This window comes from Dasypus novemcinctus, chromosome 18 (assembly GCF_030445035.2).
Source record: "Dasypus novemcinctus isolate mDasNov1 chromosome 18, mDasNov1.1.hap2, whole genome shotgun sequence".
NCBI classification, from domain to species: Eukaryota; Metazoa; Chordata; class Mammalia; order Cingulata; family Dasypodidae; genus Dasypus; species Dasypus novemcinctus.
The window spans coordinates 55123778-55149154 of record NC_080690.1 but is presented as its reverse complement, the minus strand read 5'-3'; the positions used below and the strand labels follow the sequence as shown (position 1 = coordinate 55149154).

The window sequence follows — 25377 nt, the reverse complement described above, 5'->3', positions numbered from 1 at the left end:
GACAGGAAGCACCATGTGTGGACTCTTCCCAGACTCTGCTTCTTTTCTTTTGACTGGTTTTAATTTATATCCTTTCACTATAATAAAACTGTAGCAGTAATTACAGTAATTTCCTGAGTTCTGTGAATCATTCAAGCCACTTATTGAACCTGAAGGTCGTTGTGGGGTCCCCTGAATTTGCAGCCAGCTGCTCTGAAGCAAGGGTGATCCTGGGACTCCCAAACTTGCAGCTGGTATTTGCACTGAAGGCAGTCTTGTGGAGGATTGTTCCTGTGGTGGTTTGGAGGTATGTACCCCAGAAAAATATGTTCTGTGAGTGTCAATCCATTGAAAATAGGACCTTTTGAGGAGGTTTCTTCAGTTAAGGTGTGGCCCAACAGACCAGAACAGGTCTTAATCCTATTTCTGGGGTCTTTTATAAGCAGAATGAAATTCAGACACATAGAGAGAAAGTCATGGAAAGAAGGCAGAGTCAACAGAAGAAAGAGAAGCCAGGAGAGGCCACCATGTGCATTGTCATGTGACAGAAAAGCTGAGGACCGAGGATCACTGGGAGCCAGCCCCAGAATACTGCAGCCTTCCTGGAGAAAGCATTGCCTTGATGACACCTTGGTTTTGGACTTTTCCTAGCCTCAAAATTGTGAGCCAATAAATTCCCATTGTTTAAGCCAACCCATTGCATGGCATTTGTTTTAGCAGCCAGGAAATGGAAGCAGATCTTTCTAACTTTGCAGTAGGCAAACTTACTGCAATTCCCATGACAGTCCTGATTTCTGGCTTCTAACACACTGGGAGATCCAAGCACATGGAGTCTGCTTTCTAATCTGGGCACAGGGTGCTGGAGCCACTGTAACTGTTAAGGTCCAGTCAGAAGACAGAGACCATTTGCATGTTAAAACATGCATGTTGGGAAGCAGCTGTGGCTCAATCAGTTGGGCTCCCATCTACCATATGGGAGACCCTGGACTTGCGTCCCGGGGCCCCCTTGTGAGGGCAGGCTTGCCCGCACACGTGGAGAGCCACCGGCCGGCAAACACCGCAGAGAGCTGACTCAGCAAGGTGACGCAACAAAAAGGGAGACAAGTAAAAACACAGAGGAATGTGCAGCGAATGGATACAGAGCAGACAGCAAGCAAGGCCAAGGGTGGGGGCGGGGGGGGATACAAAATAAAAAAACAAACAAACAAGAAAACATATGGATGTCAACACATGAAGGTGATTACACAGAGGATGGAGAAGCCAAGGCAATAGTAGTAGCAGCAAGAAGCCACTAACCCAGGCTGGAGGAGAAGAGGAAGTGATGGTGTCACAAGAGCCCTATGTACAGGGTTACCTAGAAGAAGCTGGAAACACAATGGCCTCATCTGGTGGGCAGGAGCTGGAAATGTGAGGAGGCATAACCACAGATAGGGAGGGGAGAATTCCCTGGCCTCTTCTTCCCGCCCTCCAGTCTTCAGCCAGTGCCTCCTGTTGGCCAAACCCTAGCCAGATCCAGCTGACAGAGAGGACTGGGGACTGTAGCCTGGGGTACAGGGAGAAAGGGGAGGGCGATGCACAGGTCAGTGGGATAAATACAGTCAGGGCGGCACAGTATGGATTTTCTAGTACACCATGGTTCCTGGCATACCCTGTCGGCCTACACTGGGTCCAGCTCACTGATTGATGTTGCATGCCTGGTTCCTAAAGGATAAAGGTTAGGATTGAGTTTGCAACCCTAGGGTTTCAGTTACCTATTGCTGTATAGTGCACTATCCCAAGACTTAGCAGCTTAAAACAACTATTCTATTTTCTCTCTTTCTGACTCTTCGGATGAGGGATTTAGGAAGGGCTCATCTGGGCTGTTCTAGCCTGGTACCTCTCATGTGTTTGAAGGCAGATGTTGACTGGGACAGAAGACATCTGAAGCTCAACTGGACTGATGTCCAAGGTGGCCCACTCATGAATGGCTGAGGGGCTGCTGGTTGTCAGCCGGGAGCTCAGCCGGGCTGTTGCCCAGAGCTATAAAACATGGCCACTCCAGCACACTGATTTCAGGATAGGTAGGCTTCTTACATGGCAGCCAGCTTTTCCCAGAGCAAGGGTCCCAAAAGGTCCAGACAGAAACTGCATGACTTTTTCTCACTTAGCCTCAGAAGTCACTACTCCTACTGCCTCTGGATTGAAGCAGTCACAAGCCCACCCAGATCCAATATGAGGCTACAGAAATCCCACCTCTTGATGCAGGGAATCAATGCCCATGTATTCTAATCAACCACAGCTTGATACAAAGAATATTCTTTGAGGTGTTGACATGAGTCCTTTTCTCTCCTGCCTCTGCATTTTCTTGTTAGATGATCTTCTCCATTCTGGTGACTTTTGATGACTGTTTTCATGGCTACAATTTCCAGCCCAGACTTTATCTTGATGTATAGACTGCTGCCAATTGGATATCTCTGACCCCATCCCATCCCTACTCTGGATGTTGCTCAGACACCTCGAAGTCACACATGTACTCAGTAATTCTGATAACCAGCTGCTGGTTGGGAATCATTATCTTTTTTCCAGGTGAAAGCCAAGTTTCTTATTGTGGCATTCAAGGCCTCCATCATGCCTCATTATATGGACCCTGATTTGCCTCCAGCCTTATCTCCCTGACTTGAGCTTTAGCTGTTCACCAAGACTGAATCTTTAAGTCATTTCTTGCTTATGTACTTTTGTATATGCTGTTCCATTTGACTGGTGGTGCTTATTCATTTTTAGGACACAGGTCAGGGATTACCTTCTCCATAGAAGATTTTTCAGGCACTCATCTTTCCAGGCTGGGAGAGGTGCCAGCCTGAGGCCCTCTAACAGCCTGCTCATTACATTTCAGGAGACTGTGTCTATGTGACTTGCCATTGCGTCTGCTGTCTGCCTGGCCTTTGTGGATGGCCAGTAAAGAGCTATTTAGTGGATCGTGAAGTCAACTATATTGTGGCTCCCAAAGAGATACGCTTCCCGATTCATGTCCTTGAAGAGTTCCATCCCTTGAAATCTGCCTTGGACACATATTTGTTTTAACCAATAGAATGTAATTGACGTCATGCTTGGCCATTTCCAGCTTAAGCCTTAGTCTGGAAGTTTCTGCTTTTGTGCACTCAAGGAGCCCTTGAGCTCCCTTTTGGAGAGACCGTATGGAAAGGCCAAGTGAAGAGGCCACATGGAGCTGAACAAAGGAAACCAGATAGCAAGAACTGATGCTTCTAACATACAACCCCAGGTGAGCTATTCTAGCTATTCGAGCTATCCTACTTGAAGTGCCTGACATGTAAATGAGGAAGCCCTCTTGGATGTCCTAGCTTCAGGCGACATGCAAAGTGGAGATAAGCCATCTCTGCTGTGTCCTATCCAAATTCTTGAGCCACAGAACAGTGAGCAAATAATAACATGGTTGCTATTGTAAGTCACCAACTCTGGGGTTGTTTATTATGCAGTAATAACTACCTAATATGGGATGAAAGAACTATAGCCTATTGAGCCATGGACCTCATAGAGGAAGGGGTAGAATATTGTTCCCAACATAAATATGTCCACTAGCCAGATCAGGGATGGCATATTGTATTCATTCATTTTTTGGCTCATTCACTGATTCACTCATTCATTCTTTTACCAGATATTTATTGAGATCCTGGCATGTGCCAGGCTCTGTTCTAGGTGCTGAGGATGCAATACAAGACAGACAAAATCATGGAACTCACATAAATGAAGTGTAGTTTTAGTGCAAGAATAACCATACTGGGTAATATACCAAAATGGCTGGCCAAACAGAGCAGAAAAAGCAAGAATTTGTTATAGGACAAAAGCATCATATCATACCAACTGGATTGATAGTTCAGTTATTTTTGGGAAAAGTGTAAATTTGGAGCTTCATCTTACATTATAAACTAAAATAAATGCCAAATGAACTAGGGTAAAATGTGGAGGAGAAAAAAGCACACCATAAAAGTCTAAAAGATGAAATAAATGTTTTATAATTTCTGAGCAGGAAAAGACTTTATATATTTCAAAGTGGGAGAACAAATCACTAGGGAAAAAATTGATGGATCTGACTATAAAAAGTTGACTATTCCATATATCCAAAAAGGGCATAACCAAAATTGAAGTTAAACAAATACAGGAAAAAATGTTAGCAATAAATATGGTACAAAAATGGTTATCATCCTTAATGTAATTATGATATTAATACATTAATGCAAAATTAAATGAAAAACTTGTGTACCAAGAGAAAAATGGGCAAAGAAAATGAAAAGATTATTCACAGAAGAAATTCAAATATCCCAAAAAAGGTGAAAGCCAAGTTTGCTTGCGCTAGTATTCAAAGAACTTGCTATTAAAAAACCAAGATGCCCCATTTTGCAGGTCAAATCAGCAGAGATGTTTAAAATATAGTTCTCCATAGCTAAGGAGAATTCAGGAGAATGGGAGACCCCATGCATTGTTTTTGGAAAGTAAATAGGAATGACCTTTTGGAGAGCAACTGGGCAGTCTAAGTCCAAAGCCTGAATATATGTGCGTCTATATATCTACAAGATACATTTCTAGGAATTTGAACCTTGGAAATAATCCAGGTATTGGGTAAAGATTTCACTACAAGGATTTTCATAATAGCAAAAAACAAAACAAAACAAAATAAACAAATAGGAAATAATCATATCATATGTCCTACAAACATCTGACAAAGATCCATGGGATTTTAACGGACATTTGAAGATAAAGAAGTGTGGGAGGTTGGACTTTCAGGAAGATGGCAGTCTAGAAAGACATGAGACTCTCTTCTCTGCTAGAAAAATAGCCAGAAGACAGGCTGAAGCAGCCTGGAAAAAGATCTTCAAGGGTTGAGAATACCAGGTGAAGGTTGGACACTGCCTAGAAGAGAGAAGGACAAAGGAGAGGGATTGTCATGAAGCAAAACTGTCAAACCAAGAATCAAAGGGCAGCAGTAACACACAGACTACCACCACTAAGGGGGGTGGTTAAGACTCTAACCCAAAGATTGGAGGGAGAGGTCTGGAGCTTGGTCCACACCCAGATCCTTGATGAGGGTGGAACCAAAAAGTGGCTGTCTGGCAAGGCTGTGAAAAGGCGGGTCCTCATATGGTTCCAGGGAGAAGAAATCATCATCTTTTTTTTTTTAAAGATTTATTTATTTTTTTTCCCCTCCCCCCTGCCCAGGGGGTTTGCTCTCTGTGTTTATTTGCTGTGTCTTCTTTGTCCACTTCTATTGTTATCAGCAGCACAGGGATCTGTGTTTCTTTTTGTTGCATCATCTTGTGTCAGCTCTCCGTGTGGGGGGCGCCATTTCTGGGTAGGCTGCACTTTCTTTCACACAGGGCGGCTCTTCTTATGGGGCACACTCCTTGCATGTGGGACTCCCCTACGCGGGCAGGGGTCCCACGCGTGGCTAGGGCACTCCTTGCGGGCATCAGCACTGTGCATGGGCCAGCTCCACACGGGTCAAGGAGGCCTGGGGTTTGAACCACGGACCTCCCATATGGTAGACGGACGCCCTATCCACTGGGCCAAGTCCGCTTCCTGCCTCCATCATTTTAGGTAGTGTGTGTTGAAAGAAGTGAGGACCACAGTGGGAGTTTCTTAAGGTCAGTCCTGGAGACCCAGCAAAATCATCTTCTCTCATGCCATTGGCCAGAAGTTAGTTATATGGCCACACCTGATTGCAAGGGAGGATGGGAAATGTAGTCCAGCTTTGTCAGAGGGCAGGAGGGAAAGCAGTTTGGGTGAGCAGTGGGCTAATTTCTGCCACCATGTTGGGAAATGCTATATCTGTTTATTACCTGTCTCCCTCCACTGTTATATAAGCTCCATGAGGGCAGTTTTGACCATCACTATATCCCCAGCAATGGTCTAGACATAGTAGACATTCAATAAATATGTGTTGAATGAATGAATGAATGAATGAGTGAATTAAAATGTTAAGTAACTTCAGAGGAATGGAATATTAATATTATGAACCCATTAAAATTGATCTTTCTAAAGAGATTTTGAAAACATGAGAAATTGCTCATGTATTGTTATTGGGTGTGTTTGCCAAGTTCTTGGTTACAACGTGAGAAAGAATTCAAAGACGTGCCATAAATTAAGCAAGTAAGCAGAGAGTTTATTGTAAGATGAAAGAAATGAAAGTACATATTCAAGTCCTGAGTGCGGGCACTCTTACTAGGGAAGAGCTGTGCCTGGTGTCTTGGGGCTGGGGTTTAAGTAGGGATGAAACAGGAGGGTCTTCTTGCCTTGTGGCTTCAGTTGGTGGGGAAGGGGTTATAGGGTCGTTGTGTTCTGTCCCCCTGGTTGGGCAAAACAAGATGTTATTGCTTGTTTTCTGAGTTTCATACACAATAGCTCAGGTCTGGCTGCCTGCAGTGTTTGTGTTACCCCTGAGATGTTGCACTTACTGTCCCCCCTTCCTTTCCCCTTTCCTGTTCCCTGTTCTGACCTGCCTCAGGTTCCCCCTCAGAGAAATTTTTTTACACAGTATTTTTTTTAAGATTTATTTATTTATTTCTCCCCACCCCCACCCCCCCTCATTGTCTGCTCTCTGTGTCCATTTGCTGTGTGTTCTTCTGTGTCTGCTTGTCTTCTCTTTAGGCAGCCCTGGAAACCAATCTTGGGACCTTTCAGATTGGGAAAGAGACCCTCAATCTCTTGTGCCACCTCAGCTCCTTGGTCTGCTGTGTCTCTTATTGTCTCTCCTCTGTGTCTCTTTTTGTTGCATCATCTTGTTGTGCCAGCACTCCACTCTGGCCAGCACTCCTGCATGGGCCTGCACTCCTCTCGGGCCAGCTCACTACGTGGGCCAGCTTGCCTTCACCAGGAGGCTCCAGGAATCGAACCCTAACCTCCCACATGGTAGGCAGGAATCTAATCACTTGAGCCACATCTGCTTCCCACCATCAGAGAATTTTAACCCTTATTCTTAAGGGATGCCGAGGGGGGAGGTCTCTTCTTCTGTAACTGCTTCCTGCTGGTTAGGGGCAGTGGTCCCTGCCTGACAAGGTATAAAACTCTCTGGCTACTCTATTAGGGTCGGGTGGGTTCCCTGGGTAGCAGTGGGCACCGGCTGGAACTCATGAAGTAATGTTAACTTGTCTTGGAAGGCTTACAATCTGGAAGAGATAAATTTAGTTAGAATTTTTAAGATATAGGGTCCTACTAAGAGAATAAAGAAGAGGGTAGTAACTGGCCCTAAAAAGGGAGTCAGCCATGACAGACTGGACCTTGGGAGTAAGAAAGGCCAGGTATTTCCAGAGGCGACATCCTTCCCGAAGCTGGTGGGCTTGATCTTGTAGGTCTGGAATGCTGTCCAGGATGGTTATGGAGCGATTTACATAGAAAGAGCATTTCTCCTTGAGGAACAGGCAGGTTCCTCCTCGTGCTGTTAAAATGTTTAGGGGTCTGCAATTTTGCAACACCACACCTGCAAGGGAGTCTATTTGTTATCTAAGGGCTTCTAACGCGCAGCTAGTTTCTTCTATGCTGTTGGCTGACTCTAAGGCCAGATTGTGGTGGACCTGCTGGGTTCAGTATAAACTGCTAATTCCAGTTGCCATGGCGGTGGTGACGCCTAGAGGCACTGCCCTTTTAGTTATTGTATGGTGAGAAAGTACAGGAAATGGGAGGATGGGGTTTCCAGGACTATGGCATATGGAGAGGGTGATGTATACTAGTGAGCACAAGCCTGTCCAGAGGGGCTGTAAGGAGAGGTAAGCCTTGTCTCTGCAAAGAAAGAAAATTCCATCTTGATACTTTAAAATAGCAGCAAATGTGAGATTGGCTATTGGTGAACTGGGCCCTGTTGAGAACTTATGGCTACCAGCTGGCTGGTTAACCTGCTAGTTGGTAGTACTGACATACACCCCTTGGGCCCTGGGTTATGAAACAGGATGCTTCTCTGGGTATCCCAGACAAGGTGGGTTTCTCTCCCTAGACCAGAGGGATCTAGTTTACGACATGCCCCCGGCATCTCTGGTGGGGTGTTTTGGTTGGCACAGGTTGTGTTTAGAAGTATGGAATCACAAGAGCTGGCAGGGTGTGCCCAACAGTACTGGGTAGTGTTTTAGTCCCATACAATTCCTTCTCTAGGCCCCTGAGCCTTGAGTGGATCTCTGGTACTGTTGAGCATTGCGGCATCGGTGGGGTACTAAATTAAGTAGGCTTTTGGCCCCTAGACTCGGAGGGAATTGACCAGCATACCAAAGTGTTTGACTGGCCGAAGGACCATTCAGAACGTACTGTTACAAAAGGAAAAATTAAGTTGGCTCAGGAAAGGAGGGGAAGAAGAGTGTTGGGGGATATTGGAGTAGATGCAGATGGGGAAGGTGGTATTGTTAGGTATGTGAACTGAGGTGTACAGAGGTCCCAGTAGAGGAGAGAAGATAGGTTTTAAGGTGATGCTACTAGCTCGGAGTGTTGTGAGAAGCTGGCTGATGTGTTGTGGGTATCCTGCCCATGCACCAGATGACATTATGGTAATGGGGTAGACTGTAAGACTGGCAGTTGCCCAGTGCTTGAGAGGAGCCAGCCAAGCCAAGGATCTTTCTGGTTGGGACATACAAAGTCAACACAAGGATTTATTTGCTAAGTTGGCGGCCTTTTGGACAAGGTTTCTCAAAGAATGTTTGGTTTTGCCCTCCTTCTCCCAACAGGCCTGTGCAGCAGACTACCTGAAACTTCATTGGGACTAGCATCAGAGGAAGCAGAGCGAGCGCAGCATGAGGGTGATTAAGATTGTAATTAAGAGCAAACAGCCCTCCCCCGAGCAGAGCTATGATGTTCACAAACTGGATTTGACACGAGCACTACTTGGCTTTGTTTTTTGAAGAGGTCCAGTGGCTGGCACTCAAACATCTCATCAGGTATTTCTGGAGAGTTGACACTTTCTTGGACGGTGGGCTTTACCCGGGATAAGCGCGTCCAGCTGGCAATTCCTTCCACTTTAATTGCTGTAGGAGTAACAAGAATTACAGAGTAGGGTCTTTTTTATTTAGGTTCCAGCTGCGAGTCGGGTTTGTTTTCTTGCCCGGTTTTGACAGAACCCGGACTCTGGATTTAACTTTGGGTGAGGGCAAGTTGTGGTTGGTGGTATGAGATGGAAACCAGGAGGACCCAGAGGGCCTGTCCTGGAACTCCTGTATCCCACACTAGGTAATCTATTTGATTACCCACTTTCTGAGGAATTGTGCTTAAGGGGTTCCCCTGGCCTGGGTCCAACACTGCAGCCAGGCCAATAGTCTCAAATCCCAGCTTGCCAGTTTTCCCATCTGAGGCACCAGATGCTTGGGGGACCAGGCTAGGGTTTATTAACTGAATGCTGGCTCCTAGAGAATGTAGGAGATCTTGTCCAAGTAGAGGAGTGGGGCATTCTGGAATAATTAGGAACTGGTGGTTTATGAGGAGATAGCCTATTCTACAGGGGAGGGGGGGTGGCCTGGGTCTGGGTTTCCATCAATTCCTACTATGGGGCACTGCTGAGACGAGAGAGGTCTGAAGTGGCAGGTTAGGACCGAGTAGGTGGCTCCCGTGTCAAGGAAGAAATTAACAATCTTACCTGCCATGTCAAGTGTCACCTGAGTCTCCTGGTTGATGGTTTGCAGTGCTGTCCAAGGAGCCACGCTTGGTGTCAGGCCCCTTCAGGCTTCCTTGGTTGTAGTGAGCAGGGCTCGTGGGAGAGTCTCACCCCATCTCCTGGGAGCGGAGTGTTCCAGGGCCTGGTGCCCATCCTTTCCACACCTGGGCAGGGTCCTAGCGGGTCTTGACAGTGAGGCAGCTTGGGACAGTCATGTTTCCAGTGGCCAGCCTCTTCACACTTGAAGCAGGTTCCTGCTGATGTGGGGCCTGGGTTCGGGTGGCCCTGAGGTGACAGGGAGACTTTAATGGCAGCAGCTAAAAGGTGAGCCTGTTCCTGGGCTCTTTGCCTGCCCCTCCTTACCCATCCCTCCCTGTGGCATGATCACAATTGTTGAAAACTGAAAAGGCTGTTTCTAAAAGGGTATCCATAGAGGTCTGAGGATCCGTAGAAAGTTTTTGCAGCTTCCTATGGATATCTGGGGCAGCCTGGCTAATAAAGTGAGTTCCCAGGAGGATTTGTCCTTTTCTAGAGTCAGGATCTACCAGAGTGTATTTTTTTCATTGCCTCTACTACCCTTCCTTGAAACAAGGCTGGGTTCTTGTCCTTCTGAGTGATTTCCCTAAGTTTGTTATAATTGACCAGCTTGGTAGTACACTTTTTCATCTCTTCAAGGATATGAGTGACCATATGGTCTGTAGCCCTCAGATCTGCCTGCCTCCTCTGATAGTTCCATCCAGGGTATGCATTTGGGACTGCTACAGCTCCTACTACATACTGGCTAGGCTGTTGAGTGGACAGTCTATCGGCATACCATTATGCCTTTGTCCAGATGCAGAGCTTTTCCTCTAGAGTACAGCAAGTTGAGAGAAAAATGTGCATATCACCCCAGGTTAGTTCAAAAGCCAGTGCGAGGTGCTGGAACTCCTCAGTAAATTTAGCAGGGTCTTTGGAGAATTGACCCAACTGTTTCTTACTTGTGCCAAATCAGTCATGGAAAAGGGGACATGGACCCTGATGTCTCCTGCATCCTCATTGGCTAATTCTCTTATAGGGCAGAGACCCTCAAGGTTCCTAGCTGAGTGGAATGAGGCTCCACTCTGGGTGTGACCTGCCAGATGAGCCCTGGGCCATATTGGGGTGGGAACTGATGCCTCCAACAGGGATGGGTCTAAAAGGGGCTTCCAGATCTGGAATGGGGTCATAATGGGGTGGGATACTAAGAAGGGGGTCATCTAAGATGTCTTTTTCCTTTTTGGAAGGGGGTATTTCTTGTGCTCTAGATTTTCCCTGAGCATAGCACAATCAATAAGAACCCTTTAGGCTCTTGTTCTGATAGAGAGCCATGAAAAGCTGGACATAAGGAATTTCTGGTCATTTTCCTTCCCTCTTACACCATAGAAGGTCTAACTGGAGTATGGGGTTATAATTGAGGGTCCTATTTAGCAGCCATTCTAGGCTGTCCTCTGATTTGTATTGTGGCTACATGGCATTGCAGAAAAAGATTAGCCTCTTCCTTTTTAGACCATCAGTAAGCAGGTTGTCCCAGTTCCTGAGGAGATACCCCAGTGGGGAGTCTGCAGGAATGCTGGATGAGCTTCCTATTATCCTAGGGGATGAGAACACATTCATCAGTTGTAGTAGCATCTCACTCCTAGAGCTGACCGAATGGAAACTGCTCACTGTCCCAGTGCCCTGGGGATCTCCAGGGCTTTAACATCTTGGGAGACGTCTGGGTCCAGTTCCCAGACTGAAGCTACCAAGCTGGACTTCCGTCCTAGAGAAGGGCTGGCTAGGGACTTTTTCTTATCTCTGATGGTCTTGAGGGACTTAGGGAGTGGTCTGGAGAGACTATTAATGAGTGCCCACCAGACCAGGGATTGGATGTCTGGGACATGATTTAAAGCCTTAGTGAGAGACTGCAGTCTAGGGCAAAACCAGATGTTTAGGAGCCAATGAGAAAAGACAAGATAGCTGGGGAATCAGAGGCCCTCCCGACAGGTGAGGAAATGAAGAAGGGATAGCAAGGCTTCCAGACAACCAGGGTGAGGACAGATAACTGGCATGGCCAGGATGGGGGTCCCTCAAGGGACCAGTCTAGGCTGGCTACAAACACTGCTTCCTCAAGTCAAAAGGCAAAAGCAGACCCAACAGGTACTGAGAGTGTTCTGAGAAGAGTTTTGGGGTGGCTGGAGAAAGCTCCAGAGGAGATGAGAGTCATGTTCCAAATGGAGGCATAAGAAAAGAATAGGGAAGTCCTTGAGGAAATGGAAAAAAGAGCAGAAAAAGGGCAGGCTCTGTGACCAGTTAATCATGAATGGGGAGGAGATTAACAAGAGAGAAGTACACCAGGTCTGGTGGGCTCCCAGTGGACTCCTACTCAACCCGGGGACTGTCCCCAGTCAGATCTCAAGGATGCTTTCACCCGTTGCCCAGAGTCTCCTTGAATCTTCACAGTGTGGGAACTCACCCCTGCCACTTCCAAGGAGGAAGTTGGAGAACTCTGAGTAGATCAAGGTTATGTCCTGTGGGAGCTGAACTAGAAACCTGTTTGAAATGGTAGGAGGAATTCGCAGACAGACAAAAGGGGGCACAGACAGGCTCTGAGTAGAAGCCTAGACTCACCAGTCTTTGTTGGGTGGTAGAGACTGTTACCTCCTGGCTGGCTCACCAAAAGAAGTTATTGGGTGTGGTTTCCAGGTTCTTGGCTACATTGTGAGAAAGAATTCAAACACAGATTAAGCAAGCAAGCAAAGAGTTATTGCAAAGTGAAAGAAATGAAAGTTCACACTCGAGACGTGAGTGCAGGTACTCTTACTAAGGAAGAGCTGTGCCTGGTGTCTTGGCGTGGGGGTTTAAGTAGGGATGAAACAGGAGGGTGTTCTTGCCTTGTGGCTTCACTTGGTAGGGAAGGGATTAGGGCCAGTGTGTTCTGTCCCCCCTGCTGGGTAAAATAAGATGTTATCACTTGTTTTCTGAGTTTCATACACAATAGCTCAGGCCTGGCTGCCCTCCATAGTTCAGGCCTGGTTGCCTACAGTGCTTTTTGTTGCCCCTGAGATGTGCTTACTGCTCCCCTCCTTTCCCCTTCCCCAGTTCCCTATTCTGAACTGCCTCAGTATCATGGGCACGGTTTGTTAGGTAGGTAGCATATGAACCCTGTAAGGGAACTCAATATAACAGTCACTTAAACAAAGTCAAACTTTATATCTCTCTCACAGAGAGCTGAATGTAAGCAGTCCAGGGCTGGTATGGAGGCCGTGGGGTGCCAGGAGCCCAGGCTGCTTGTACGTAAGGCCCTGCCCTCCCAAGGGAGTGCCCTGCCTGCGAGGTCTGAGATGGCTCCCACCACATCCACCTTCCAGGCAGTGGGAGGGGGAAAGGGAAATGGAGACGCAGCCCACTGCTTCTTCCCAGCACAGGTGAACTGAGAAATGAAATCTTAGCTTTGCTGTCTAATTTATTCTGCCCTCTGGACTGTGAAGGTCATCTCTTTGGTTACTTTCCAGCACAAAATGCTCATGATAATAGCAAGGCCAGGTCACAGGTGAGCAGTTGAAGGGAATATAGCTGTTCATTTCAGCTGACTACAAGTTGTTTGCAAAAACTGGTAGGATGTGAATCTGCATATATAGTCTGGTAAGAAATATATAAAAATATGATCAGGGAAAAGACAGGTTGGGAATATAATATTTTTCTTTAAAAAAAAAACTTTATTTCAACTTCCAAAAAACACCAAACATATAAAAGGCAGCTTAACAAATTATGGAAGCATTACTTTAAAAAAAATCCTGTGCAGGCACATTTATCTCATTTAATCCTAAAACCAAACTTAATTGTTTGTTATATTTTGGGAACTGTAATATTAATAGGGGTTGTCTCAGAGGTAGGCGAATTTTCTTTTTTTTATGTTTTACTACATTTTTTCAATTTTTAAAATAAAGAGGAAGTATTATTAGATCTTTTAAATGTTGTTTATTGTGACCTATAGAACACCTACAGAAAAAAGCAAAAACAGAATGTGCAGAATGAATCATCTTTGAGTGAGCACTCCAGCCTCTCCCTCCATGTGTGGAAAGTGGTCATCGATGCATTCTAGAAGACTTTTTATTCACAAGGCCCTCTCCTGGTAGTTAACCAACATTTTGGTTTTAAAAGAATCCCTTCCTTGCTTTTCTTAATAGCTTTACCACCTATGAGTGTTTCCTAAACACAGTCTAGTTTGAACTGTTTTTCAGCTTTATATAAATGGGAATCATATTGTATGTATTCTTTTATAGAAGACTTCTTTTGCTTAACATTATGTTTGTGAGATAAATCAAGGTAGTGGCCTACAAGTCTAGCATGTTTATTTTCATTATTACAGAGAAATCCATTGTGTGAATATGCTACAAGGTAGGTATTCACTCTCCTGTGACGGGCACTTGAATTGTTTCCTCTGGTGCTTTTACCAATAGCGCAGCTGTGAAGATCCTTCTCTGGTCTTCTGCTGTCCATTGCATCAGTCTCTCTAGGACCCAAATGCACAAGGGAAGTTCTGAGTCACACTGGCCTTTCCCAATTACATTAAATTGTTTTCCAAAGTGGGAGTGGTTATGGCTCAAGCAATTGAGCCACCACCTACCGCATGGCAGGTCCTACCTAGGTTCAGTTTCTGGTGCCTCATAGAGAAGACAAGCAAGACAGTGAGCTGGTGTGACAGGCAGTGCAGCAAGTTGATGCAATAAGATGATACAACGAAGAAGACACAAAGAGGAAAGACAATGAGAGACACAACAAAAGCAGGGAGCTGAGGTGGCTCAAGCAACTGAGAGCCTTTCTCCCACGTGGGTGGTCCCAAGTGCCTCCTAAAGAGAAGACGAGCATACAGCGAATGGACATAGAGAGCAGATAGCAAGCGCAAACAACAAGGGGGTAGTAAATAAAATAACAAAAGAAAAAATCTATTTTAAAAAAACAAACAAAATGGTTAAATTATTTCCACTGTATCAGTACTGTATGAAATTTTCTGTCAGTCCATGTCTTTGCTACGTCTGGTATTGTCAGATTTTGAAATTTTTGTTGTTTCTGAGGGTTGATGGGGAAGGTAGGCAGTGGTTTTGCACTTCAGTTTTTGTTTTTTTTTAAAGATTTATTTTATTTACTTTTTTCCTACCCCCCCTGCCACCCGATGATTCTCTTGTCTGTTTGCTCATTATTTGCTCACCTTTTACAGGAGGCCCTGGGAACAGAACCCCAGGCCTCCCACATAAGAGGCAAGTGCCCAACACCCTGAGAGACATCCATTCCCCACGGGCTGCAGTGTATGCTGGCTGTGACATCTGCTCCTTTAGGCATCTGCTTGTCTTCTTTAGAAGGCACTGGAACCCAAACAACCCAGGACCTCCCATGTGGTAAGCAGGTGCCCAACTGACTGAGCCACATCCGCGTCCCTGAACTTCAGTTTTATTTTGCCTTTCCCACTGAAATTAAGCACCTCTTCATACATTCAGTGTTCATTTGGGTTTCCTCTTCTGTGAAGGGCCCTGTTGCTCATATTTCTTTTGGGGTTGGCTGTTCATTTGTTGTTAAGGAACTTCTTATCCATTCAGGACTCAAAACCTTTGTCTGTCTTATGTGTTGCAAATATCTTCCCCCACTCTCTGACCATTTTCTAATGGTCCCTTTTTTTTTTTTTAATGGAAAATCTCAAACATACATGAAAATAGAGAGAATAATACAATAAACTTCTATAGACTTACCACCAGCTTCAACAATTATCAATTTATGGCCTACCTTGTTTCTTCTCTACCTGCACTTACTTCTTTTGGATTATTTTAAACAAATTTCGGATGTCTTATTATTTTATCCAAATTTCTTTTAGTAATTATGTCTCTCTAAGTGATAATCACTTCTGAAGATATAAATATATAACCACTGTGGCCATGTATGCATGGATCTATTTCCAAACTCTCCTGTTTTGGTTTACCAATCATTCTGTTAATTCCCATAGTTTTACAATAAGTCTTTTTTAAAAAAAAGATTTACTTATTTATTTATTTTCCCTTTCCCGCACCCTACTGTTTTTGCTGTCTGTGTCCATTCACTGTGTGATCTTCTGTATCTATTTTTCTTTTTTTAAATTTTGTTTTTCTTATTTCTTTTTTTTAATTAAAAAATTTTTTAAATCTATCTATCTTCTCTCTCTCTCTCTCTCTCTCTCTCTCTCTCTCTCTCTCTCTCTCTCTCTCCCCCCCCCCCCGTCCCCCGCCCCAGTTGTTTGCTCTTTGTGTCCATTCGCTGTGTGTTCTTCTGTGACTGCATCTATCGTTATCAGCGGCACCGGGAATCTGTGTTTCTTTTTGTTGTGTCATCTTGTGTCAGCTCTCCATGCGTGCAGCACCATTCTTGGGCAGACTGCACTTCCTTTTTGCGCTGGGCAGCTCTTCTTATGGGGCTCACTCCTTGCGCATGGGGCTCCCCTACGCGGGGGACACCCCTGCGTGGCATGGCACTCCTTGTGCACATCAGCATGGGCCAGCTCCACACGGGTCAAGGAGGCCCAGGGTTTTAACTGCGGACCTCCCATGTGGTAGGTGGATGCCCTATCCTTTGGGCCAAGTCCACGTCCCTCTTTTTTTCTTTTTGGTCTTCTCTTCTCATTTTTTCTTCTCTAGAATTCACTGGAACTTGATTCTGGGGAACTCTGATGTGGAGAGAGGTTCCCTGTTACCTGGGCCACCTCATTTCCTGGTCTCTGCTACACTTCACCTTGACTCTCCCCTTTGTCTCTCTTTTTTGGCATCATCATCTTGCTGTATGACTCGTGCAGGCACTGGCTCACTATGTGGGTATTCAGCTCATGGTGCGGGCACTGGTTTGCTGTGCAAGCACTGGCTCACCAGGTGGGCACTGGCTTACCGTGCAGACATGCTTTCTCTTCTTTTTTCACAAGGAGGCCCCAGAGCTCAAACCCAGGTCCTCCCATATGGTAGGTGGAAGCCCTATCACTTGAGCCACATCTGCTTCCCTACCATAAATCTTGATATCAGGTAGTATGAGACCTCCCAAGTTTGCTACATTTAGTTCTTTATATTTTTGTATAAAATTTAGGATCCAAGTTCCACAGGGAAAAACTGTTAGAATTTAGATGATTATATTGCATATATGTATGTATATATGCTTCACCCCCCTGCAGCTTTTTTTTTTTACTTGCTGTCTGCTCTCTGTGTCCACTTGCTGTGCAGTCTTTTGTGTTGTATTTTTTTTTTCTTGTCTCCCTTTTTGTTGCATCACCTTGCTGAGTTGGCTCTCTGTGGCACTTGTGGGCGAGCCTCCCTTCTCAAGGAGGCCCTGGGACACAAACCCTGGGCCTCCCATATGGTAGATGGGAGCCCAACTGATTGAGCCACAACCACTGCCCTGTATATATGCTTTTTTACATAGTTTGTTAGAGTTATTACTAGACACTTGATAATTTATGCCAACATAAATACTTTTCCTTACTGTTGTTTCATTTATGGCTGATATATAGCAATAAAATTTATTTTTGTATATTGATTTTATATCCAGCAACCTATCTAAATTCTGTTACTAATTTGAATATATTAGTCTATAGAGTCTTCTGAATTTCCTACATAAACCCTCATATCATCAATGAATAATAAGTCTTGTTTCTTTTTTTCCAATGCTAACAATTTTTATTTACTTTCTTGTCCATTGCAGGGTTAAGGTCTTGAGGACCGAGCTGAACAGAAGTGGTGACGACAGCCATCTTTGTCTCACTCCAAGTTTCAAAAGAAAAGTTTTAAAATATTTAGTCATTGTTTTAATTTTTATTAGCTGTAGGTTTTGGTAGTGCTCTTCATAAGATTAAGAAATTCACTTTTATCCCTAGTTTGCTGAGAATTTTAATCATGAATTGATGAGGAGTTTCATCAAACACTGTTTTGCCATTTATTGAGATAAATGGTGTGCTTTTCTCCCTTTACCTGTCAATGTGTTAGTTTATATTAATTGATCTTATAATATTAAACCCAACCTGGCATTCTTGCTGTAATTCAAACTTGGTCATGATCTATTAAAATATTGCCTTTACCTCATTTCTTTGAACTATAATAAAATATATGTCATAAATTCTTTGTGTTTTACCCTGATTCCTGTACTTTCCATCTTTTTGTCTTTATGGAATTTTTAATAGTTAGTTCTGATCTGTCTTCTTTTTCAATTGTTTAATCTCTGTTAAGCCCATCCATTGAGTTTTTAATTTCATTTGTTATATTTTCCAGTTCTACAATTGCCTTTTGTTTTTTCACTTTTTCTTTTTCCATCAACGTTTATGAGACCAAGCATCCTTGGCTGCTACAAGAGTTCAGCAGACAGGGATAGATAAGAAACAACTTTATTATTAGCAGGGGGAATGACAACACAGCACTGAACAGATGTATTGTAGTCTAAATCCTGCTTTTACCCCCCCCACTTCTTTTTTTTTTAAAAAGATTTATTTATTTATTTAATCCCCCCCCCCCCCCCCCCCCGTTGTCTGTTCTCTGTGTCTATTTGCTGCGTCTTGTTTCTTTGTCCACTTCTGTTGTCATCAGTGGCACGGGAAGTGTGGGCGGCGCCATTCCTGGGCAGGCTGCACTTTCTTTCACGCTGGGCGGCTCTCCTTATGGGCGCACTCCTTGCGCGTGGGGCTCCCCTACGCGGGGGACACCCCTGCGTGGCAGGGTACTCCCTGCACGCATCAGCACTGCGCATGGGCCAGCTCCACACGGGTCAAGGAGGCCCGGGGTTTGAACCTTGGACCTCCCATGTAGTAGACGGACGCCCTAACCACTGGGCCAAGTCCGTTTCCCTCCCCCCCACTTCTTATAGTTTCCATTTCCTTGATAAAATTTTCAAATGTGTGTTTTGTTTTCTTGGGGAAAAAAGTAGCCAACTTATAGTCTGTATTTGATAATTCCCATATCTAAAGAGTTTGTGGACATGTTCTCATACCTGTTGCTTCTTCTGGTTCTCATTCATGATGTCTTAGATTTGGAGGAATCTGAAGGCCTAATTGTGGAGGTATGTTACTTCACAGGGGATATTTATTTGCTTCTGCCAGTCATCTGGGGATACTATTAATTCAGGAAAAGGCCTGAATCTACCCAACTCACTCAGGAAATAAAGAAGGCTAGGTTGTTTCTGACTCACTCTAATTCAGCCTTTCATATCCCAGCTTGAAACAAAAGGCTGGCTTTCACACTCTCCAGTCTGGGTGAGTCTGGGCTTTTACTTTTCCCCCTCTTGTTCCACACTGACTCCTGGACTGGAAAATGTCCACAGAACAAAATGAGGGCATTTGAGTTTTAGGCTGCCCTCTTGTCTTATTCTGGATATTGAGAGTATTTCCTTATCCTCTGTTTTAGCTTCCTGGCTGCTAAAACAAAAACCATACAAAGGGTTGGCTTATACAGGAATTTATTGACTCATGGTTCCAGGGGCTAGGAGGCTTGCCTCCACCTGGGCTGGTATATTCTGGTTGGCCAGGGTTCCTTGACTCTTCCATCTCACAGCAGTGGCAATGAACATGGTGGCATCTTTCTTTCTCTTCCAGGTTTTGTTGACTTCTATCTTCTGGCTGTTCCCTGTGGCTTCTCTCTCCATATGACTTTCACTCTGCTTATAAGGCCTCCAGTAATCTCGATTAAAGCCCAGCATGATTCAGTGGGGCCACGGCTTAACTGAAGTAGCATCTTGAAGAGATCTTATTTATGATGGGTTCATGCCTACCAGAATGCAGACCGAGACCAAGACCATGTCCAAACTGGGGCACAAACTCCATCCACCATACCCTCTTACTAGTGCCTTTCTGCTTTCAAGAATTTTGATGCCATATATTTCATTCTACATTTTTGGCTGTTCTCTGATGGAGGGTGGTTTCTCATTACTTAGAGCATCATTACTGGCCTCAGAAGTCTTATAAGGTTTTCCGCAGCTGTGAGGCTGGGAGGTCCCTGCTGGTTTGCCAACATCGGACCTCATCCCCATCCCTTCCTCAATAAAATGGCTTAGCCCTAAAAAAAAAAGTCCTATAAGTAATTTTTTTTCTTACTTTTCTTCCCTCCAAATTGGCTTTATTTATTTGCTTTGTTTGGTGAAATAAAAATACCTTTATTTTTTCCTGATTATCCAGACTATTAATATTCACAGTAAAAATTTAATCGAAGTTTTTTTAAAAAGAAAGAAAATACGTCACTCAAATCCCACTACCCAGAGATATCACTGTTGACATTCTGTTGACTACACACTCTACATTTTTATGCAGATATACATGATTATATACACATATATAAATGTGTATCATTGATTTCATGTTACACACAGTAAGTTAGAGTATATTTCTCTTACTTTTTCATTTCAATCCTGCTTTGCTCTTACCCTTCCCTAGCTCCCACCCTGATCCACATGACCATCATTACCAAAATTAGCAAACTGAGGCATACCCTTTCATAATGTTCTCCACTGTCACACAAATATGCAAACATACAGACACATGTAGAGAGAGAATTCATTTGGTCACTGCTTGGGGTCATCCTATATTCACCTCTCCGCATCTTGTGTTTCTAAGTTCAAAGTCCTCTGAATCAACTTGTAGAATTATGACTTATTGAATGACTGCATTTATTACATGGATGAACCAAAACCGATGAAACCATCAAGGATTAATTATATTTAAAAATACTTTATTTTACAAATAAAAAGTCAGCCATTGTGGGCTAAGTTGGCTGCTCCCACTGCCACGATCAGTCCACATCCCAGTCAATGGGAAGGAAAGGGAAAGGAAAGACATGCCCTTTGACTTGACATCATTTCTTCTATTGGACAGCTTATGGCCTCACAGTGCTCCAAATAGGCTGTGAAAGGTAGTCTTTGGGTAGGGGAAAACATGCCCAATTACAAATTCCATTTCTTTTTTTTTTTTAAGATTTGTTTATTTATTTCTCTCCCCTTCCCCACCCCCACCCTGGTTGTCTTTTCTCTGTATCTTTTTGCTGTGTCTTCTTTGTCCACAGCACGGGAATCTGTGTTTCTTTTTGTTGCATCATCTTGTATCAGCTCTCCGTGTGTGCGGCACCATTCCTGGGCAGGCTGCACTTTCTTTCACACTGGGCGCCTCTCCTTACGGGGCGCACTCCTTGCGGGGCACACTCCTTGCGCATGGGGCTCCCTTATGCGGGGGACACCCCTGCGTGGCAGGGCACTCCTTGAGCGCATCAGCAATGCGCATGGGCCAGCTCCACACAGGTCAAGGAGACCCTGGGTTTGAACCGCGGACCTCCCATGTGGTAGACGGACGCCCTAACCACTGGGCCAAGTCTGCCGCCCATAAATTCCATTTCAATAGAAGAAGAGGAGAAAGTTGGAGAACTACGAGCAGTCTGCCTTGCTCACCTTCTAGCAAGTCAGCACTGGGTGGGAAATACCTGGTAGTGATCAGTTTTGCTACTGATAGGGAATAAGAAAGCATGAGTTCTCCTTATCAGTTTCTTTGGAGCCTACAGTTTCCATTTAATTACAGTTTTTTGTTCAGGTGTAAATTACATTGAGTAAAATTCTTCCTTTGAAGTGTACAGGTCTAGGAATTTCAACAAATATATACAGTTGTGTAATCACAACCATGGTGACCTTTTGAGTCTGGAGTCTTCCACTTAGCATGATGCATTTCAGATTCATTTATAACATTGTATGTGTCAATAGTTCATTTCCTTTCACTGCTGAGTAGTATTCCATTTTATTATGTACCACACTTTGTTTACCCATTCATTTGCTGAAGGGTATTTGGGTTGTTTCCACGTTTGGGCAATTATGAATAAAACCACTGTTCACATACATGTTTTGTTTGTTTGCATGAACATGAATTTTGTGTGAATATAAGTTTTCACTTCTCTTGGATAAATACCTAAGAGTGGTATCATATAGTCATATAGTAAGTATTTGTTTTACTTTATGAGAAACAACCAAACTGTTTCTAAAGTGTCTGGACTGGTTTACATTCCCACCAGCAATGTATGAGGGTTCCAGTTTTCCACATCTTTGCCAGTACTGGGTATTGCCAGAGACTCCCCCCCCCCCCCCCCATTCTAACAGGTCTGTAATGATAGCTCATTATGGTATTCCATTTTAACTTTTCCAAAGAATTAAACTAGTATCTTTCCCAGGAACAATAAGACATCTGAGTTCTAAAAGACAAAAAGTGAAAGCTGTAAAATTCAGAGGCCTAGGCCCAGACCTGGCCCAGATCGCTTCCACTGCATTCATTGGTCAAAGTCACAGGACCAGCTCAGGTTCAAGGGGAGGAAAAAGAGACTCTACTCCTTGAAGGAAGGGAGGAATTCTTGGTGACCATCTTTGGAGACTAAATACCCACATGTGGCTTAAACACGGAAGAAGTTTCTTTCTCACAGAACAGTGCAGGCTTGTGAGGCTCCTCCAAGATGCTGGAGTGGAATATACCCTTCCACAAAAGGGCATGGCCCGTAAATTGCCCACCTCACTGCCCCCATTCATGGACCAAAAAGAAGTCTTTAAATGCAAATGAAGCTGGGAAATGTACTCTTTGGTCTGTGGCCATATGCTCTGCTAAAAATTCTACAGAAGTGTGGGGAATGGGTATAGCTCAGTGGTTGAGTGCCTGCTTCCCATGTACAGGGTTGTGGGTTCAATCTCTGGTACCTAAAAAAAAAAATTCTGTGGAAGAAGGGGCAAGAGGATTTGGGGGATGCTAGCATTTTTATCTTCCCAGTGATTAATCCAAGAGCCAAAAGGCATTTCTGGAATGCCCTTAAGCCTCTGCAGAAATGAAGAGCCATGTTTAATTCACCCTGTTACCACGGGTGGTCATTTAGTCTAATATCCAGTGAATAATTATTGAACACCTGTTATGTGTGCTGGGGATACAACAAAGAATAAGACAGAAAGGTCCCTGCTCTCATGGCATTTCCATTCTAGAGGAAGTAGCAGACAGCAAAAAATATGAATACATAAATCAGAAAATTTCAGCTATGACAAATACAAGGGAGAAAATGAAATTGGAAGTGGGAGGTGACTTTAGCCGAGATGATCAAAGCAGGGGCTCTGTAACAGGGTGACATTTAAATTGAGACCTGGAAGATGAGAAATGGGATGACATTTAAGTTGAGACCTGGAAGATGAGAAGGTGACAGTTATACAAAGATTTTGGAAAAAGCACCATAGGCAGGGGGAACAGCAGGTGCAAAGACCCTGAGGTTGGGACTAGGTTAGACTTATTCAAGAAAGAGCAAGGAGCTCAGTATAACTGGTGTAGAGCATGTGGGCGGAAGCAGTAGGAGGACAGAGAGATGGGCAGGGGACGATCTCATAGGTCTTTCATGTCTTTATGGGAACATATGTTTTTTCATTTCTCATGGGTAAATACCTAGCAGTGGAATTGCTAGATCACTGGGTAGGTGAATGTTTATAAGAAACTGTTTTCCAAAGTGTCTGTACCATTTTACATTTCCACCAGCAGTGTATGAGAATTCCAGTTTTTCCAAAACCCTGCTGACCCTTAATAGGGTCAGTCTTTTTAATTCTAATGGGTGTGTAGTGGTATTGCATTATGGTTTATTTGTGTTTTTTTTTAAGATTTATTTTTAAAAATTTATTTCTCTCCCCCTCCCTGTCCTCAGTTGTCTGCTTTCTGTGTCCATTTGCTGCGCACTCTTTTGTGTCCGCTTCATTCCTGTCAGCGGCACCTGGAATCTGTGTCTCGTTTTGTTGTATCATCTTGCTGTGCCAGCTCTTCATGCATGTGGCACCACTCCTGGGCAGGCTGCACTTTTTTCACGCTAGGCGGTTCTCCTTACAGGACACTCCCTGCGCATGGGACTCCCCTACATGGGGGACACCCCTGCGTGGCATGGCACTCCTTGCATGCATCAGCACTGCACATGGGCCAGCTCAACACACGGGTCAGGAGGCCCTGGGTTTGAACCCTGGACCACCCATGTGGTAGGCGGACGCCCTATCCATTGGTCCAAATCCACTTCCCTGCATTATGGTTTTAATGTGCATTTCCCTAATGACTGATGAAATTGAGCCCCTTTCACTACTTCTTAGCCATTTTGTATCTCTTCTTTTGCCAAGTGTTGGCTCAAACCTTCTGGCCATTTAAAAAATGGGGCTTATTTTCCTAATTTAAAAAGTCTTCCCCTGGCTGTAGAGGGGCAAGAGTAGAAGCAGGCAGAGCAGGGAGGGGCTGTTGCTTCCAGTGAGTCAAGCATGTCACCCATTCTTCACTGGTTTCTGGGAAAGTCAGTTTTGACTTTCCCCAACTGCTCGACTCTTGGGCTGCTGCCAGGAGATTGAGACACTGCACAGATCTCACGAGGGGGCCGAAGCCCTGCCTCCTGGAGCCTGGCACTTTCACAGCAAGCTCTTCCTCTTCCCAGTGTGGGGACCACATCTACTGATGGAGACCAGCCCAGACTTGCACAGCACAGTCTTACTGGTTGTTAAAAAATATCAAAATACTTCACTTCTGGCTGGTAAAAAACCTCTGCCCCACATCCTCAAGCCCCACCCCTCCTTGGAGTTCTCCACATTCCAGCAACTAAAGGGGGGCTCCAGGAGTCTGACCCAGCCCTACGGCCATGGCTGTTCTGATTTGACAGTGCTGGCTGTTGGATGATGGTGTAGCAGTTTGATATTATTGATGAGTTACAAAAGAAATATTGGATGTTTGTGAACTGATCTTTTCCTCTGGGCATATTAGATTATATTGGATTCAGAGGTTTACTTGATTAAGTAATCAGGTAAACCTCTTGTGCCGTAGGGCATTCAGTCCCCACCCCTTGGTGGGTGGGGACTCGCACATAAAAGGCATGGCCAAGGACAGAGTTGAGGGTTTTTGACGTTGGAGTTTTGATGTTGGAGTTTGATGCTGAAGCCTGAAGCTGGAGCCCCGGGACGTCAGCAGCACACAGAGGAAACAGAAGCAAGCCCAGGGAAGAAGGGAGCCTTGAACCCAGAGAGAAGCAAGACCCTGGAAGGGAGGAACCCAGGAAGCCTGAACCCTCGCAGACGTCGGCAGCCATCTTGCTTCAGCATGTGGAAATAGACTTTGGTGAGGGAAGTAACTTATGCTTAATGGTCTGGTATCTGTAAGCACCTACCCAAATAAATACCCTTTATAAAAACCAACCAATTTCTGGTATTTCGCCTCAGCACCCCTTTGGCTGACTAATACAGATGGACTGACTTCAGGGGACAGCCCAGGCCTGACTGGAAGTGGGAGGATCGGATCGGGAGGCTGACCCTGAGGGCTTAAGGGAGGATTTCTATCAAGCTGAGCCCAGAACCGGAGGCTTGAAGCGAAGCTGCCGCAGATCAACAGGTGTAGAGACATACCACGGACCCGCCATTGTTCTGCTGCTCTCTGACTTCCTCCCTGAATCCACGCCAGCCTGGTCTCCCTGCTCCCATCACTGTGCCCCGCACGGGGTCAGTTCGGGGCCCTCTGGCTCCCGTGCCGCCCCCTTGCCCCACCCCAGGCACGTTGGGGACGTGGTGGGCTGGATGGAGCCTACAGGCCCTGCTTGCTCCCTCTCTTGCTCACTCTAGAGACCTAAAATGGGGGAAATTTTGATTCTTCAGCAACAGGACTCAGCCAGGCTGGGGCCGTAGTGGCTGTTAGCAGCCAGGGCCACCTCAGCCTGTGTCCCGACCCTCCTGCAGACTCTAAATCCCCCCCGCCTCCGGTCACTCAGCAGCTGCCCCATGACCAGCATCCAGTT

The 25377-nt window shown here is 45.0% G+C and overlaps 1 non-coding gene across 1 annotated transcript; it reads right to left on the bottom strand.

Annotated features, from left to right (window-relative positions):
* Positions 1–17908: 17908 nt before the first annotated feature.
* On the bottom strand, positions 17909–18040 carry LOC111765691 (small nucleolar RNA SNORA63). Its single transcript, XR_002797971.1, has one exon. It is a non-coding gene; the product is annotated as a small nucleolar RNA SNORA63 (small nucleolar RNA).
* Positions 18041–25377: the final 7337 nt, after the last annotated feature.